We start from the raw sequence: 20,564 nt of genomic DNA, 5'->3' as shown, positions 1-20,564 counted from the left end.
GTTTTAGATTAGCTTCTTTATTTTACGCTTTCACTGTTGTAAGAGGCTTCTCCGCCCGAAGGAGATACTAGTGCGACATTCCTTGGATTAACAACCTCCTTGGTCGTAACCAAGTCAAATCCTATACCTCGTTTTTCTGATTTACTTTCTACTTACTTTAATTTACAAGTGTTAGTTTAAGAGTTCGAGAAGGGTGTTTATGTTTTTGTTTTACAGGGCTATTCATCCCCCCTTCTAGCCGGCCGCAATGGTCCTACATTAAGTTCCATTTCCAATCCAAGTTTAACTTCTGAAGAGCACATGGGTTGCTAGGAAACGTTCTATGCTTGTACAAATTTTTGTACAGGGAAACATAACGGTATTTCGAGTAGCACCCAACAGTTAACTCGTCGACGGTCTATGAATCGAGGAGGAGGTTCCTGAGGCAAGAACCCTCCTTCTCACAATTGTGTCAGAACCCCATCAACTGAATGGATCAAGGTCCCCACAATGTGACTGGCGAACTCATCCTTGAACTCAGGAGAAGTCAGGTACTCTCAACGTCGGCTTTCCCATCTTTTCTCTTCACCCGCCTTATATGTCTGTAATTCTAACTCAAGGCATTCCGCTTTCTTTTGGAAACTGGCCTTTTCAGTTTTGAGACGCTCTAACTCTTTATTGAGAAAATCTACTTCTGAGTCTTGAGCTTTTAACTTCTCTTGTAGCTGTAATAGCTCAAAATTATGAAAAGCCAATTCTTGAGCTAAATCCAGAGATCTAGGGATTGAAGTCTGAAATCGTTCTAGGATAGAAGATCTGAGGGTAGCATTTGAGATAGCTTTGTCTTTCTTAGCTACTTCAACGCTTAATTGAGAGGATAAGCTCTGTATTTGTAGCTCCAAAGTCTTCTTCTCTTCTCCTTTAACCCCTAACATTTGGCAATGATGCTGCAAATCCTTCTCCAAAAGGGCCATCTGATTGGCTTGAGAACTTAACTTCTCTTGGAGTTGGGTGACCTCATTGCTCGAGTAGGGGACGCTTCCTTCAGGGCCCTTAATTGATCCTTCAACTCCTTATTCTCCCTCTCTAAGTCAGCAGCCAAGTTGCCCATGTAGAAGCTTGAGGCGAAAAACTGAATGAATACAATAACATAATTAGAATCTGTGGATATGAACTAGAGTGATATATCTGGAATACTTACAATGGAGGCTTGTCAATTGTAAGCATCAGCCTGATCAAAAACGTTTTTTCCTCTCAGAGAGTTCTGGCCTTGTACCCAAGATTCGACCATGGAATCCTTTAGCTGATGCCAATAGAAGATGAAAAAGGGTCGTGCCTCAACGAAGAGGGAAGACCTTAGGCCAGCTTGAAAAGCACTCGAGGAGGGGCCGGAGCTGAAGGCCCTATAGAAGGAGCGGGTAGTGACCCTGGAAGGAAAGAAGAAGGCCTAATACTGGGAACAGTAAAGAGGCTTGGTACAGAGGTAAGAATATTGGGTGATGGAATAAGAGCAAGGAGCCGAGAGTGGGTTCAACATTAGCACTCTGCGAAGCAGAGTCCAAGGACCTTTTACAAGGGGTCCTTCTAGCCCTCACTATTGGAAGAGAAGGAGAGGAAACCTGGGAAGACGGGGAGGACACCGGCATGCCCGGAGTTATCCCAAAAGTAGGAACGACTGGGAGAATTGGAGGAATCAATAAACCTGGTCGCATCATGTTAAGAGTAATGTTGGGACGGATATGAATATAAGGCATAGGTTCCTTACCTCTCCCACGAGACATCTCAGAAGTAACAATGGGAATCTTCTCCAATTCAAAAATAGTGATCGAAGTCAAGCTATTCTTGGGAACAAATGTGCTCTCTCGTCGAGCAGTGAAGGGGCTCTCTTCCTCGGGAGATTCAAGCACCTCAACAGGGACCTCTTGAGGAGGAAGCAAGCCTAGAGACGAAGGGGTCGGGTTGAGATGACGACTCCTTAATAACTTTTATCCCAACCTAGCCAAAACTGGTTTAGTTAACCTTGTGTTCTTGTACATCAGAGTTGGGAGAATGACATCAACTGAAAAGGATAAAAACCATAAGATTTTAAGCGAAAACAAGTTATGGATAGCAAATGAACACGGCAGGGAATATGCAATTCACCAAAAGGAGCTTCCAATTTTGTGTCTGTAGAACTTATTCCGAAGATAAAAAAGCAAACCTTCAACAATTTATGCGAGTAAATAAAATTTAACCCCTTTCAATTTCGACATGGAAGCATAAAAGGTCAAGTTGGTAGTATCATCCCGGGGATTTGGGAGAGAGGGGAGAGTCCATTGTCAAGTGATAGGGTATGGAGGAGGAGAAGGAAGGCGCAAAAAGAAGAACTTTTATCTCCATTCTGCTTGTGTTGGGATTTTGTTGAATAAGATAGCCTTGGGACGACTTTAAAACTTAAAAAGGTTATCTTCTACTTGACGGAGAACAAAAAATTGGTGGAACAAACGGGGAGAAAGGAGAAAGTCAAGTAACTGAGAAATAACGACAAAGGCAGATAATATGGAGAAAGATTGAGGGATGAGTTGATTCAAGGGCACATTGAAATATTGACTTACAGCAACAAAAAAAGGGTGAAGAAGAAGCCGAAAGTCGGAAATCGCTTGTTCCCCAAAGACAGCAACACTCCCTGGAGGAGGGAGATGAGGGCAGTCCTCCGGAGTAGGAAGGACTAAATAGGAAGGAAACCCATAATCTAAGCCCATTGTATAAACTTCCGACTCACTGGCACTGGAAGAGTAATGAATGAACCACTCAAAGGAGGAAGAAGAAGAGGCCATTGTGGACAAAGGATTAGGGGAGGAAGGAGAACCTTAATGGAACAGAGAAGGAATAAATGCAACAAAGGAAGAAGACGACGGGATGAACCCCTTTGGTTCATCTCTAAAACCCTCGATTCTATTACCGAGAAGGGTAAACAGTAGAATGAGAAAAGGGTAAACAGACAGCAAGCCATTAGGCATCTAAGTAGAATATTGGGTATGCAAGAAGGGATATATATACCTGGATAATCGTGATGGCGACATTCCCGGGGTACAAGTTCGAATGGGAAAAATTGCAAGATCCCGAGGGGCGTGACGATCAATCTTTTGATATTCCTTTGTTTTATGATTTGATCTGGACAAGCTCCAGTCATTATTTTAAGATTAACCAAGCACATATAATATAAAATGAATAAGTATCGTGGGCAAGACAAGCCGGGCTAATAAGCTTGCCCTGTCACTAGGAGTCGATCGAGGAGTAAAAGATTAATCAAGCACATATAATGTAAAATGAATAAGTATCGTGGGCAAGACAGACTGGGCTAATAAGCTCGCTCTGTCACTAGGAGTCGATCGAGGAGTAAAAGATTAATCAAGCACATATAACGTAAAATGAATAAGTATTGTGGGCAAGACAAGCCGGGCTAATAAGCTCGCTCGATCACGAGGAGTCGATCGAGGAGTAAAAGATTAATCAAGCATATATGATGTAAAATAAATAAGTATCATGGGCAAGACATGCCAGGCTAATAAGCTCGCCCGGTCACTAGGAGCCGATCGAGGAGTAAAAGATTAATCAAGTACATATAACGTAAAATAAATAAGTATCATGGGCAAGACAGGGCGGGCTAATAAGCTCGCCCAGTCACTTGGAGCCGATCGAGGAGTAAAAGATTAATCAAGCATATATGACGTAAAATAAATAAGTATCGTGGGCAAGATAGGCTGGGATAATAAGCTCGCCCTGTCACTAGGAGTCGATCGAGGAGTAAAAGGTTCAAGGCCAGATTTTCATAAGTCAGAGTGACAATTTATATGAGAGGAAAAAACACATGTAAATAAGGCCAACAGGCTGTATTGAATTAAACGAACAATTATAAATAAATAATGACATATGGTTGGTAAAACAGCTTAACGGAAGGGAAAGATATATGTATGAGTTAAATGGTCCGGCCAGAAGAGAAGTTAGGAACAAGATCGATCGACCAGTAGGGACCGATTGGAAACCTAAGCCACACCCACCTAAACATAATTAGTTAGTTAGTTGACCTATGCAAAGGCAACCCATCAGTAAAGAAATACTTAAGAGGCATGAGTAATATTAGGGGGGAGTTCATAAAAAAACATTCCTAAAAAAGAGTTCAGAAGAAAGCTAAAGTTATAATATTTCCCCAATTATAATAATTGGGGGAAGAAGTTGGAAGGGCGATTCTTTACCATCCTCCTCATGTCGGGAAAGCTGGGGGGAGGATCTGCAACCAATAACTTCAACTCCTTTAGCTGCTCTACCCCTTCCTTTGTCACGAATTTGATGGAATTTATGAAAAAAAATTTGAAATTGGAACAACAAAATCAAGAGATTTGAGGTAGGACTTTTTGCGCTCTTCGAAGCGGGTGTCTTCGCTAGACTTATAGTCTGCTAATTCCTCCTAGGCATCCTTTAGAGCAGTCTCTTTGAGGTTCAAAGCAGATAGCTGATTGGTTAATTCCATAGCATGTGCATCTTTTAGTGACTGCAATTGGGAAGACAGTCGAGCAACTTCAGATGTTTGTTCTTCTAACTTGGAGGATAACTTAGCACCACGAGAATTGGTTGATTGTAGTTGAGACTGGAGACTTTCTGCGTCAGCTTTGTATTGCTGGGATTGCTAAGTCTCTGTCTTGAGTAATTGGATGGTCTCTTCCAATTGAGCAGATAAACCCTTTAGTTTCTTGTCCACCTGGTCAGGAGATAGTTCGGAGACCTATTTCTTTATCGCTGCATTTTCTTGGATTAAGGTATGCAACAAATGGGCTATACTCATGTTGTATATCCAGTGCTGTAAAACAAGGGGCATTAAGAGGGTAAATCAGAAAATGGGGTTGTAAATGAAAATAAAGATACCTTCGTCTCTTCCAGAGAAAATTTATCAGCCATTTTAGAGTAATCAATTCCTTCGAATACTCTGTGTACCTTCTCCCCAGCTGTGGTGAAAGACCCTCCCAAGAGTATGGGTAGGGTAGCGGTAAGGGAAGAAGTAGAAGACAAAGATGTTTGAAGCGAAGGGGGACAGTAAATAATGTATGGTAAGTTGTGAGGGGGTAAGGTCATCTGTTCAGGAAAGTTCATAAAAAAGGGAGGCGAAGAACTACCACTGGGAATAGTTGGGGTGGCAGACGAAGCAGGAACAAGAGAAGGATAAAGAGCTGAGAGAGGGAGATCAGGAGAAGGAGGAGCAGCATCCAAGGGGGGAAGGTCTTCAGAATGAGAAATGGATTTCTGTTTCAAGGAAGGAGTGACGCCTACATTTTTTCTTGGTAGGGGCTCATCAACGGGAGGAAGATTAGCAGAGGCTCCTTCTAGAGCTACATTTTGAGAGGCAGAAGCACCCTCTATGTCAAAAGGAATTGCTGATGAGGAGGTTTGACTCAATGCAGGCAGGAGCTCTTGCTCCTTAGTGACGATTAATTCCTCCACCAGGCACAACCGATCATCGATCACGGCTTCATACAGAGCGTCCACTACACAAAACAAAAAATATCTTAGTTAGTAAAAAAGGATTGGGACAGATGAATAAAGACTTACCAAGGGAGCCATGAAGCTCTATCTTGACAGGACTTAACCCAAAGAGATAGAGGAGGTCATCATGAATCTATTTGTGAACAAATAAGTGAAAACCTGATAGTTTCTTGGACTAGGTAGCAAAGGAAGGGTGTCTATGCAATTCTTTTACGTCAGGAAGAGCAGGTAGAAAATATTTCCAGGGAGAAGACCAAGGGACAGGCTCCGGAAGCTCCACAAAGAAGAAGTGGGATTTCCATCCTTTAATGGAAGAAGGTCCTCAAAAAATGTCATTTTAGGTCTTGATTGAAATAGAAAGACACCGAGATCTGATTTATTTGGGTATGAAAACATGAAGAAGTTTTGGGGGGTCGGAGGGATGTCGTGAATATGGAAAAGCATGTATAGACCACAAAGATAGCGAAAAGCATTGGGGGTGAATTGTTGTAGGGGAATGTCGAAATACTAGCTAATTTCTACCAAAAAGGAGGAATAGGGAAACACAAGCCCGCCACTAATTGGTCTTTGAAAAAGGTGATATGATTCTTAGGGGGAAGGTGAGGACGAGCATCAGAGTTAGGAATGGCAATGCGAGAAGTCTTGGGGATATGATATAAAGAACGAAGAGTAGGCCTATTAGATTTGTGAAAACAGAGCGGATTTGAACATACCAAGCCGAGAAGAACTCTTCAACCATAGAACAATACAAGAATACAAGAAAAACAACTTACTGAGGTTTGAAGAAGAGGGAACAACACGGAGAGACAGGAAAGGAAAGGAGGTCAGCGGAGAATGCGAAAAACCCAGACAGTTAAGGAAGAAGACGAAGAAGTAAAGGGTTTAGGTTCTTTGAAAATATTAAGTAAGGAGCATCGTCGGATGTAAAGAGCACCCAGGAGGGGAATCGTAAATCTCGCAAGGAAAAGACGCGATAGGACATTATCACAAGAGTGTGCGGCTTATTACGTTAGGAAAGAGAAATTAGCAAACACGTGTCAGGAAGCCGTAAGCAAGCATTTATAATAAACACAATAGGGCAAATCATGCTCATATCAGCGCCGCCATATCACACACTACTAATGTTCTCTTACCATTGAAGGACCAATCGGTGAGCAAAAGATGTTGAAAAGGTGTTTGGTTTCCTAGGTGTAATAAATATAAGGGATCAATATTAAATTATAACGTGAAAAAGAGTTAGGATATCTGAATAGTTCATAAGCCTGCCCCGTCTTGTAGATAGGACAGACCTCAAAGGTTTATTTAATCACATACAAGGGATCGCCCATTTTTTCTTTCTGGGTGTGACCAGACACATTACATCACATGTCTTTCTCAAACATCAAACCCTAACATTATTACAATTAATTTTACAAACATAGTTCTGGGGTTGCCATAAGTATATCAACCCCATTCAAACTGTTCCTGATCAAGTAGGCAGAAGAGAATATTTTGTCCGGTACTGTGGTAGAGAGAGAGAGATTTGTCATCCAACGGAATCTCACTTCCATTTATAGACGTCAGATTATGCTTTCGCGCCTAAATGGGAGCAGGAAGTAGAATGTCAGCTTGGGCAAGGAGGAGAATTTGGCCTTGTCCTCTGGCATTTGTGAGGTTCCCCCTCACAAATAAGTGACTGAAAGGTCCTCTCTGACCTAATTTGAGCAAACTCGACTGGTAGAAGATCCACCTTAGCTTTCTGTCGATCCAGAGCTCATTGCTGTCGGGATATTAGTAAACCATCCGCATGGGCTTTTCTGTTTAGAGTGGCTACCTATGAGGTATGCTGGAATCTTAGATTATCCAACTCCTCAGTTTTTTGCTGCAACTCCGAGTAAATTTTATTCCTTAGAGCCATTTCTGACTGAACCTATGATTGAGCTGAGAGCAGCTGCACCTCTAGTTCCAGTTGAGGGGAATGATGTGAATCTAGGGCTTGCACACCCTCCCTTAAAACTTTCTCCTTCTCTCGCAACACTTGATCCTAGAGGGAAGGGTCTGAGGCCATGAGTCTCAACAAATCTGTAGAGTAAAATGGAGCAAAGAGGAATGAGGATGGGTGTGGAAGGAAGCAAGAACACAGCTCTATTTAATTTGCCAAAAGGAGTCACGAGATCACTATAGGAGAAGTCACGGGATCACTATAAAAGGAGTCATGGGATCATTGTAAAAAAATGTCACAAGATCATTGTAAAAGTTATCGCAGAGTTACCACAGAAGGTATCAAGAGGTCAGAAATAGACTCAGGTCTAGTTAGTCGGCTACGTCTCCTTCAACTAGACTTAAAGGGGAGACTAGTGATATGGGTTATGATAAGCGGACCCTTTGCAGGAGAAGGAAAGGGGATAACAAGGACTGAGAAGGCTGAAAAGGGCGAGATGAGAGGTCGCCTGGAAAAGGTCTGACCAAGTAAGGGGGTCGCTACACGTATGACAAATAGAAATCGGTCGAACGTAATAAATCAGTCGAGCATATAAGTTCGGCAGGCAAAGGCCAATAGAGGGAGGGTCGATCGGGCAGAAGGCTTATATACGCCCGACTGATCAACTTCGACCGATAAGGCATGATCGGCCGAGCTCCATAGACCGGTCGCGCATAGTGGATCTGCGGAGCATATAAGATCGGCAGACGGAGCCTGACCGAATATATAAGACCGACTGAGTATGTATGATCAGTTGGGTATAAAGGATCGACCCAGTGTAAAGAAGGTTTAACCTTAGGTGGCCCGAGGCAGGGTAGGGTCATTTGAGCATATGAGTTTGGTAAGCAAAGACCGATCGAACACGAGTGCTCAGTCGGGCATAAATAACCGACCGAGCATAGAGAGTCGGTTGAGCGTAGAAGTTTTTAACCTTGTGCACAACAGACAAAGATCGATCGAACGCAATAGACCAACCAAGCATATGAGTTCGATAGGCAAAGACTGGCCAAGTGTAAGAGATCGATTGAACGTAGAAGTACTTGGCATTAAGCTGTCCTGAAGGCCTATACACGCCCGACTGGTTAAATCTCGGTCGATAAGACTGGTTAAATCTCGGTCGATAAGTTAGGATCGATCGTGCTCAATAGATCGGCCGAGCACAGAGGCATTTAGTAGCATACGACCGACTGAAGGAAGGACTACTAGGCAATAGTACTTTTATACGCCTGACTAGTTAATCTCGGTCGATAAGATGTAACCGGCTAGGCTCAACAGACCAGTCGAGTATGAAAAGTAGATCAAGAATAAAGGTCTTCAACCTTGCACAGTTTCTGGCATATTTATAATAGTAAAGTCCTGGTCAGGTATAAATAACCAATCGAGTAGAGAATACCGGCCGAGACTAGTACAAACATAAGATATTCCTCATATATACAGAATGAGCTTATGTGACTAACCAAGTGTATGTAACAGGTGAACCATGGAAATATGTGATCATATGACAGCTTAATTAATTTGGTGGTAAATAGCTTCTAGAAGCCTCCATAGGTATGCCAAACGATAAAGAAGGTACATCTAGGGCAAGAAAAAAATTCCTTAAACTATTATTGCAGTTTTGGCTTACGTCATCTCTTAACAAACTTTAATAAACCGAGGTCCACCTCATGACTGTAGAGGTTAGATGAGGTGAAATAAAAAGGAGATCCTCTCCACTGGCCAGGCACGCACACATACACATTACATCAGAATAAAACCCTAATTTTCATCTTCTTCCACACTACTTCTTCTTCTCGCCGGAGACTAACTTGAGCGTCAGAGGGCCTAGCCAGGGATTCCCACCCTAGTCTTAGGTCACTAACGCTTTGTTGGTTGGTCTCATTGTGCGCAGGAAGAGATCATCCATTGGATTGCTGAGTCTTCACCGATCCATGAGGGCACCTCACCGGAGTTCATTTTTGTGAGGTATTCTTCATAGATCCGCTTTGGTTTTCTCGGGTCTATCATTTTGCCTTCAGGCTCTCGTGAGGTTCATTGTGGATTGGTTTCAGGGTCATTATTCATCACCGCTCATCGTCGCCCAGCGCTTCATCTCGCAAGCTTTCAGACAGGATCAGACTTAATTGGATCTAATTATTGGATTAAGTCTAATTCAAACTAGACTCAAGGGGTCTATTCAAATTAATGAAATGTGATTCATTGAATTTTAAATTGCATGAGATTAAGTGAGTAAGACTCGATTGAATTAGACTTGAGTTAGACTCAAGTGAATTAGACTTGAGTCAGACTCAAGTGAGGATTAATGGAGATATTCATTGAATTTTGAAATTCAATGAATCATTTCATTAAATTTTTGAAATTGAATTTGAAATGAGGAGTTTCAAATGTGGTCCTTAATGGAGTGTCAATACTCATTAAGGTTCATTAATTGAATTAATACTCATTAAGTGTTTTCATTGGATGAAAATACTTAAGCATTTTTCTCTTCATTTTGGGTAGATCTTCATTCTCTCCTTCCTCTTCTCTCTTCTTGGGCGAAACACCTACTCTAGGTTGCTAGCACAACTTTAGGTGTTTTCCTTCTCCTACTTGTAAGTTTGTGAGACAAATGAAGGAAAGGCTTGTTCGTGTGGATGCCATAGAGGCATGAACGTGTGATCGTGCTGTGATCCAAGTTGTTTGCAGTCCGTGTGCACACACCAAAGGTATAACCTTTTTCATGCTCTTTTAGAAAAACTTAGTATATTCTTCTTTTCCCTTAGCATGGATCTCCTAGAGGAACTAGATGGTTTCCCTTGCGCATAAGCGTGTTTAGCAGTCTAGTTCCTTACAGTGGTGTAAGAGCCACTTGCGAAGGCATATACTAAGTTGTTAGAATTTTATATGTGATTTAAAAATGCATGATATTTTTACTATAATATGTAAATTATGAGTTTCGGCCAAAAATTAGTGTTTTGTTGAGAATGAAACATAGTTGGTATATGACCAGCAAGGTCTCGACCAAAGGTGTTGTGTTCAGAATGAAACATAGTTGGTCTTGAGGGTAGGAGGGTCTCGAGTCATGGGACCGCCGTGGCGTTGCAGATCATAATTTATTGTTGAAATCATAATAAATTTATGTCATAAGGATATTGTGAATATATATGACATGGTGCATGGTTATGTCCCTTGAACCCCTATGTGATTGTGTGTGATGTTGTAATTCATAATACGACCTATGTGACGTGCCTTCATCCTTTTATTATTGTTGTAATTTTAGACTACACTCGAATGTAACTTGAGTTTCTTTAGAATTTGTAATGTACAAAATAGAAATGAGTTAGTCCACTAGGCGACGGGTGAAAAAAAAGGAAGGACAACAACGCACGATGACCAAGAAATCATTTGGAGAAGCTGCTTTGACCTAAGTTGACTTATCGCTCTTCTCATTGACTTGAGAAGATCGTAGTTTATGGGGGCCATAACTATGTCACGTTTTAATTTATGCATATATGTGATGTGTGCTTTGATTGTATTTGATACATGCCTAGTTTAAATATAATTAGGTATTTTTAATATATGCCTACAAAGTTTAATACTCACTTCTAGCTCGATCAATTGTAGTTAGGTTTTGCCGAAGTAAAGTGACTCAATTTATCTTGTTAGAGTGCGACAGGACAATTGTGATGTCTGACTATTAAACTTGGGTGCGACTTAACTAAGTTATCTCATTTAGATTGATAGCTTAGAGGCATATCTCATAAGATGGAATTCAAATTGTACTAATCTTGGGAGATTAGCCAAAGCTAACTCAAGATGAGCTATAATATGAATTTCATAAGATGGGCAAATGAACAAATAGTATTATTGATCTAGCTATACGAGAGTTGCATTTGATGTAATTGATATATGATGCCTACCTATATTATACGAGTCTTGGGCAATAACCAAAGCTAACTCAAGATGAGGTATAATATGGATCTTGTCCCACATGAATGTTATTGTGATTGGATTTGGAGCTAGTAGTGTGGGTAAAACCACAACCATGACTCACTCCTACCAAGCTTTATAATTCTATGGGAGAATCATTTAATTAAAGGCCTAATTAAATGATCGATATATGATACTAAGTTCTGCATTATGTTGTTGTAGATTAGCAAATCGTTGAACACTCTCTCTCACGATCATCCTTGATAAGGACAAGCTCAATGGAGCTAACTTCCCGACTAGTATAGAAATTTGAGAATTGTTCTCAAGCAAAATGAAAATTGTGTCCTAGAGCAACTTAGAGCAACCCCTCCTACCAACTCGCCACTAGATGATAGGAAGCTTACAAAAACATCAAGATGATGCATTAGATGTATCATGTCTTATGCTCTTATGCTACCGCTACCGAGCTTCAGAAGCAACATGAGAACATGAATGCTTATGATATGGTTGAACACCTTAGACAACTATATCAAGGACAAGCAAGACATGAGAGATTTGAGATATCTAAAGTACTGTTTCAATGCAGAATGCAAGAAGAAAGTCCCGTAGGGCCATATGTACTCAAAATGATTGGGTATGTAGAAAACCTACAGCGATTGGGATTTCCACTAGGCCAAGATGTTGGTTGGTCTTAGGAAGATCGTACCGGTTCCATTGTACAAAAATTTTGTACAAGTGTCGAACCTTTCCTAAACAACCTATTCAGTTCTTTAGAAGTTAAATTAGGAATCGCAAACGGAACTTAAGATTATTTATTCTACATTTAACTTATCTGTTCTTAATGGTTTAGATTTGGATCGCAAGCGAAACTTAACACTATTGATCCAAATCAACCTATGTTATAAATTCAATTAAATATTAATTTTCAAAATTGGCTTCCAGGACTGCATGGCGAGGCACATGACCTTCTTAGGTATGGGAGCATCCATCACCGCCTAGACAAAGCCTTTTAAGGAAAGCTAATATTTAATTTCCTTATATAACTCTAGGTTTAACCAAAGGGAACAATTGAATCACAAATTTGAAAAATAAAAAAAAACACAAACTCGAATAACAAATTCGAAAAACTAGAATCTAATGTCTCTTGTGTTTGGAATTCATACAAAGAAAAATAACTAGCATGATGCGGAAAACAATTACTAGTTATACCTTTTCTTTGTATGCTAATAACCTCGAGATCTTCTGCCGTATTCCTCGCCTTGCCTTAGACGTCGTGTGGGCGACGATCCTCCAAGATGAACACCACCTAAAGCCTTCTTCCTCCTTCTCTAAAATCCAGCCACCACCACCACCAAGGAACCAAAGAGAGAAAGGGAAAAGGGAAGGGAGAGAGGGTCGCCCACAATAGAGAGCTCAACAAGAGAATAAGAATTGATAATACATGAGGCCTCCTCTCTCCTTCTTTTATATTACTTGCCCAAGACAAATAAGGAAAAACTTTTTATAAAAAATTAAAATCTTCCTCTTGTTTTTCCTTTTCCCATTTTATTTTTCCTTTTCTTTCCTCTTGATTGATTCAATCATCAATCATTGATTCAATTGATTGAATCATGGATGATTGGATGCTTTTAATGGCCGACCCCTTGCTTGGACACCAAGAAAGGGTGGCCGGCCACATCATCATCAAGAGAAATAATTTTTTATAAAATTTTATAAAAGAAGAAATCCTCTTATAAAATTTTACAAGCTCTCTTTCCTTATGTGGATGTTAAAAAAGGAAAGTTTTAAAAAATTAAAACCAAGTTTTAAAATTTAAAACTTCTCTTCCTTTTTTTCTAAAAACCATGAGGATGGTTAAAAAAATGAAAGTTTTAAAACTTTTAAACTTTCTTTTAAACCATGTGACCTAATTCAAATAAGGAAAGTTTTAAATTTTAAAATCTCTCTTTTAAAACTTGTAGATATCTACAAAGAGAAGATTTTAAAAATTTAAAACACCCCTCCTATTATGAATTATTGTGGCCGACCCCTCTTTGCTTGGACACCATGCAAAGGGCCAACCCCTTTGAGAAGGAATTGGCCGACCCCTATGGCTTGGTCACCAAGCCATGGGTCGGCCCCCTCTTGGACACCAAGAAGGGCCTTTCATGAGTGGACTTGAGGCATTAATAAGGCTATGACAGGGACCTAGAGAAGAAATTGGTTTTGGCCTCCTGACGAACTTGAGTATCTCGTGTTCGCCCTGAACACACAACTCAAGTTCATCAATAATAACTCATTCCACTAGAGAGTTATTATTGCACTACCGCACCAATCCCAAATTACATTATGGGCTCCTTCTTATCATGAGTGTGTTAGTCTCCCTGTGTTTAAGATATCGAATGTCCACTAATTAATTGAGTTACTGACAACTCATTTTAATTAATGTCTTAGTCCAAGAGTAGTATCATTCAACTTCATTGTCATGTTGGACTAAGTCCACCTATAGGGTTTAACATAACAATCCTTATGAGCTCTTCTTGGGGACATTCTCAACCTAGATGATTAGGACACAGTTTTCTTCTATAATCAACAACACACACTATAAGTAATATCATTTCCCAACTTATCGGGCCTATTGATTTATCGAGCTAAATCTCACCCTTTGATAAGTTAAAGAAATAAATACTAAATATATATGCTTGTTATTATATTAGGATTAAGAGCACACACTTCCATAATAACTAAGGTCTAGTTCTTTTATTAAGTCAGTATAAAAAGAACTTACCTAAAATGGTCCTACTCAATACACTTAGAGTGTACTAGTGTAATTTATTAGTCAAGATAAACTAATACCTAATTACACTACGACTATTCCAATGGTTTGTTCCTTTCCATCTTAGTCATGAGCAACTATTTATAATTTATAAAGAACTGATAACATGATCTTCTGTGTGTGACACCACACACCATGTTATGTACAATATAAATTAATTGAACAACTACACTTAACAAATAAATGTAGAAATTTGACCAATGTGATTCTTTTATTTCAAAAATAAATGTTTACAAAAGCTAGGCTTTTAGTATACACTCTAACACAAGAATTAGCCATTGATCTTATCTTACAGTCATTTCCCGATAGCTATAGTAAATTTGTCATGAACTACAATATGAATGAAATTGACAAACCACTACTTGAGATGTTGAGCATGTTGAGAACTGTTGAACTCAACCTTAAGAAGGCAAAGCTTAGTTCCATTTTGATGGTGTCTAAAGGCAAAGGCAAGTGGAAGTCTAAAGGTAAGGGTAAGACCCAAGCCAAAGGCAAGGTCAAGACTCATGCATTGAAACCCAAAGGTGGGGATGCTAAGGAACCTACTTCCACTATGGTGAGACCAGACACTGGAAGAGGAACTGCAAGGTATACCTAGAGGAACTGAAACAGAAGAGAAGTGAGACTTCTACCTCAGGTATATATGTTATAGAAGTCAATCTATCTATTTCTTCTTCATAGGATTAGATACTAGATGTGCATCTCATATTTGTACTAATGTACAGGGGTTGAGAAATAGTAGAGCGTTGGCAAAGGGCGAAGTGGACCTACGAGTAGGCAATGGTGCAAAAGTTGTTGCTGTCGCTGTAGAAACATATTCCTTATCTTTGCCCACTGAGCTTATTTTAGAACTAGAAGAGTGATGTTATGTGCCTTCTTTGACAAAGAACATTATCTATGTTTCTTGTTTGGACAAGAAAGGTTTTTCATTTGTAATAAAGGACAAATGTTGTTCTGTTTATTTCAATGATATGTTCTATTGTAGTGCACCTCTTATGAATGGTCTCTATGTTCTAGACTTTGAAAACCCAATCTATAACATAAATACCAAATGGTTCAAATCTAATGATTTGAACCAAACATATCTCTGGCATTGTCACTTGAGTCACATAAATGAGAGTCGCATATCCCAACTCCATAAGGATGAACATTTGGACTCATTTGATTTTGAATCATATGAGGCAAGTGAATCTTGGCTTTAAGGTAAGATTACAAAGACTCCATTTAGTGGACACGGCGAAAGGGCTAATGATCTATTAGGACTCCATACATCGATGTATGTGACCCCGAATAACAATAGCAACTAGAGGAGGGTATTATTATTATTACCTTCCTCTGATTTGATGATGTATGTCGATGAGACGAGAAGTCGAACTTTGAAAAGTTTAAAGAATTCAAGAATGAAGTACAAAACCAACTTGGTAAGAGTATTAAGATTGCTTTGATCGGGATGGGGGAATACCTTAGCCAAGAGTTTCATGACCATCTCGTTAAGTGTGGGATCATATCAACTCACTCCACCTTGGAATACCACAATGGAATGATATGTAATCAGAAAGGATGTACGTAATTGTATGATGAATGTCATACAAATTTTCCTACTTCCTTCGAACATGCTCTAGAGGCACTCACCGAGAGTTCCATCCAAGACATCATAAATACACCATATATATGATATGGACAAGAAAGAGTCCCAAAATATCTTTTATGAAGATTTGGGATTGAGCCCCATGTTCGACAACAAGTCTCGGATAAACTAGGACCCAAAGACAAGTACTATTTTGTTGGATATCCCAAGGAACAAAGGGATATTATTTCTATAATACAAGGCGGTTTTGTGAAGTGTCTTTCTAGAAAGGAATTTATTTCTAGAAAACTAGTGAGTGAAATCGATCTTGAAGAAATTCAAGATACACAAACTAGCATTGACACCTTGATGAAAATTGAGCAGTACCACAAGATGTTGTGGATCAAGATTTTGTTACACCACAAGTTATGGAACAACAACTCTGCTCAAGCACAAGTTACGAATGATAGGATCTGACTGTCAACCTAAGAGATATTCTTTTCTTGTCTGCAAATGGTGATGTAGTGCTAGTTGGTCTCAACGAGCTTGAGCTGTCAGATGCTGCCCAGATCGAGAAATGGCTAGAGGCCATGAGATCCAAAATTGGAATCCATGTATACTAACCAAGTATGAACTTTGGTTGATCCACCTTAAGGGTGTAAGTGGGTCTTTAAAGTGAAGACTGACATGGATGGACACATACCTATAAAGATAGATTGGTAGCTAAAGGTTTCAAGATTCATATTATATGATAAACCTTTTCACCGCTTAAGCCCATGTAAGCATATTTTACTTGCTTGCAGCTTACTATGATTATGAGATCTGGTAGATGGATGTCAAATCTACATTTGTTAACAGAAATCTACTTGAGGATGTATACATGACACAACTTGAGGGTTTTGTAGATGTAAAGTATGCTGGAAAGGTTTGTAAGCTGCAAAGATCCATATATGGATTAAAGCAAGCTTCTAGAAGCTGGAATATTCGATTTGATGATGTGATCAAAACATTTGGTTTAATTAAGAATGAAGATGAACCTTGTGTTTACAAGAAGGTTAGTGGGAGCACAGTCATCTTTCTCATATTGTATGTAGATGACGTACTTCTCATTGGAAATGATATCCCTACTCTTCAGTCAGTGAAGACTTGGCTTGGGAATTATTTTTCAATGAAAGACTTAGGTAAAGCAGTCTATATTTTAGGTCTTAAGTGTAACGCCCCACCCTTCTTACCCAACCAAAGGCGGCGCTACGTTCTTATACTACTTACGTACATGTTTTACTATAACAGCGGAAGAATAAAAACTTTAAAGAATTTAATTTATTAAGCATAATATCACATATTCTGATTTGTTCAAATATTGATTCTATAACTAATCATATTAATTTGTCCGAATCGTTCTTTGCCGAGCCACCACCACACACATCACTATCTGCTCCTCCTGCTGCTCCGTTGTTCCGAATATCCGTCCCCCATATCTGCGGTACAAGGAAAGTAAGCTATGAGCACTCATGGCTCAGTAAGTTCCTTTCCTACTCACTGAAACCGAAAATCATCGTATATCAATATCATGCGTAATGTCATAAGCATACAACATACAAGGGTATCATATTCATATCATATTATCACATGACATTATATCTAATCATCAGATAATTCAAGTACATATGTAGGCAATGCATCATGAATTTGAAAACTTATACTAATAAGTACTTAAAATTAATATCATCATTAGAGGATCCCGGTTTGTACCACATACATAATACGCGCGCTTCATAGGTAGGTCCAAGGTAGCAAGTCTTGAACCCTATCATGCATACATACTAGGCCCGAGTCTTACTCCATCGACCTAGGGCATTCAGAGGCCCATTACTGACGAGGCCCGAGTCTTACTCCATCGACCCCGGGGCGTTTACGGAGCCCACCCATGGTACAAACCCATACAAAAATAACTTATCATGCATAACTATCATATCATGTCCTTAACAATCTTTCATGCATTTCTTTTCATTATGTATAGCATTTCCTATGCTATCACATATCATGGCATATTACATAACATAATTTCATTTCTTCATTTTGTATAGCATTTCCTTATGCTATCACATATCATGGCATATTACATAACATTATGTATAGCATTTCCTATGCTATCACATATCATGGCATATAACATAATTTCATTTTCTCCTCATTATGTTTAGCATTTCCTATGCTATCACATATCATGGCATATTACATAACATTATGTATAGCATTTCCTATGCTATCACATATCATGGCATATAACATAATTTCATTTTCTCCTCATTATGTTTAGCATTTCCTATGCTATCACATATCATGGCATATTACATAACATTATGTATAGCATTTCCTATGCTATCACATATCATGGCATATAACATAATTTCATTTTCTCCTCATTATGTTTAGCATTTCCTATGCTATCACATATCATGGCATATTACATAACATTATGTATAGCATTTCATATGCTATCACATATCATGGCATATAACATAATTTCATTTTCTCCTCATTATGTTTAGCATTTCCTATGCTATCACATATCATGGCATATTATATAACATTATGTATAGCATTTCCTATGCTATCACATATCATGGCATATAACATAATTTCATTTTCTCCTCATTATGTTTAGCATTTCCTATTTTCCCTATGCTATCACATATCATGGCATATTACATAACATTATGTATAGCATTTCCTATGCTATCACATATCATGGCATATAACATAATTTCATTTTCTCCTCATTATGTTTAGCATTTCCTATGCTATCACATATCATGGCATATTACATAACATTATGTATAGCATTTCATAGAAGGAACCTTGCACTTAGTTCGGTTAGACAATAATCTTACTCACCTCTTTAAAATATTTTTTGGTTGAAATCCTAAGGTTAGATACTCCTCTGATCATACATCATATCAATATAAAATCATGGAAAGGAATCCTTCTACATAGCATAGAAAATCTTATCATGAAATGAGGTCTTGTTTAAATCATCCTAGATTTGAAAACCTTTTCTTTAGCCGAATTTTCTTAAATTCTTTCCTAGGTTTTCTAATCCTTATAAATCCGAAAATCACATAAAAGCCTTGTACCACAGGTGAGGGGAAGCTTACCTTCTTCGCTTAAGTTTCCTAGAGTTGAGAACTTGCTTGGACCTTTCTTCCTTGCTTGCTTTGCTCGGCACCAATGGAGGAGAGGAGTGGCTAGGTCTTTTGGTGGAGAGGAGGAGGGAGAAGAGACCTCTTCCTCTTGTGTTGCTCGGCAACAACAAGAAAGAAAAGAGGGAGAGTGAGGAGGAAGAAGAGGTTTCTTCCTCTTGTGTTGCTCGGCAACAAGAAGAAGAAAGGAGGAAGGGAGAGGGTTTTCGGCACCCAAGGGAGGAGAGGAGGAAAGTGAGTGAGGATGAAGTTGAAGTCACCCCTCCATGCCTATTTATACTAAAATGAGGGGAGGAAACTTGTCTTGATTCATCCTCCTTATTTACTTCTCTTCTTAATGTTAAGAATATTCTAGAGAAGATGCTTCTTGAGTTCTCCCTTAATTTCTCTCTTTTCTTTCCTTTAATTAAAATTCCTATCTCTCCTCTTACAATATCCTCTCCTATCCCACTTGGTTAACACATGCATGTATCCACAAGAGAACCAAGGATCAAAACTTGGTTATGTATATTTTTACTTCTTTTTACTCCCTTTCCCTTTTTAGTAAAAAGAATCCTTTCTTATTCTTAACTACTTAGTCCTCTCTCTCCTTATCAATAATTCTCCCATCCCCTTTGGTATCCTATACATGTTCCTTACAAGAGATCCAAGGTTCAATATCTCTTCTAACGTTTTATTTTCTTTTGTACATAATAATTCATATATTACCCTATTATGCATTATGCATAAATATTTCATACATGTATTCATATTTCTTCCTTTTGTCTACATTAATTCCATACATTATAAATCATGCATAGATGATTTATATTCTTAACTTTATTTTCTTTCATAATCATCTAAATCCTTCCCATCGTAACATTCAACGTAGACTATCTACACATTCTTTTCATTACATTCGTACTCTCATTGCCCTTACTTTATCTAGGCTTTCTAGGGGTGTTACATTAAGATCTATAGAGATAGATCTAAAAGATTGCTTGGCCTAAGCCATAGTACGTACATTGACAAGGTGCTTAAATGTTTTTCCATGGAGAATTCCAAGAAGGGATTCCTGCCTATGTCACATGGTGTGAGTCTTTCAAAGACTCAAGGTCTCTCTTCTAAGGAAGAAAGGGACCGCATTGATTAGATTCCTTATGTGTTTGCGATAGGGTCAATCATGTATGCCATGTTTTGTACTCGCCCAGATGTCTCGTATGCGTTAAGCATGACGAGCAGATACCAGTCAGATCCAGGTGAAGGTCACTAGACAACAGTCAAGAATATTCTTAAGTACTTGAGAAGGACTCAAGATTATTTCTTGATCTTTGGAGGCGATAAAGAGCTTGTTGTAAAGGGTTACACCGATGCTAGCTTCCAAACTGACTAGGATAATTATAGATTGTAGTCAGGGTATGTGTTTTGCTTAAATGGTGGTGTTGTGAGTTGGAAGAGTTCAAAGCAAGACTGTTACGCCCTAGGTAGTCCCTGTCCGAAGAAATTTCGGCAGCATCTCCCATGTACGGGTGACAATATGAATCCAGAATACATATATTTATACCTCGGCCACACACGGCCGGAACAATACAATACAAATAAGAAAACAATCAACGCAGTTATATTCAACATTTTCCC

The 20,564-nt window shown here is 39.0% G+C and overlaps 1 pseudogene; it reads right to left on the bottom strand.

Annotated features, from left to right (window-relative positions):
- Positions 1 to 4,426: 4,426 nt before the first annotated feature.
- LOC122019283 overlaps positions 4,427 to 20,564 on the bottom strand; it is a 62,701-nt pseudogene continuing 46,563 nt past the window's right edge.

The sequence above is a fragment of the Zingiber officinale genome, chromosome 9A, assembly GCF_018446385.1.
Source record: "Zingiber officinale cultivar Zhangliang chromosome 9A, Zo_v1.1, whole genome shotgun sequence".
Taxonomy (NCBI): domain Eukaryota; kingdom Viridiplantae; phylum Streptophyta; class Magnoliopsida; order Zingiberales; family Zingiberaceae; genus Zingiber; species Zingiber officinale.
The sequence above is the reverse complement of the archived record's forward strand: the minus strand, read 5'-3'. Positions and strand labels throughout refer to the sequence as shown.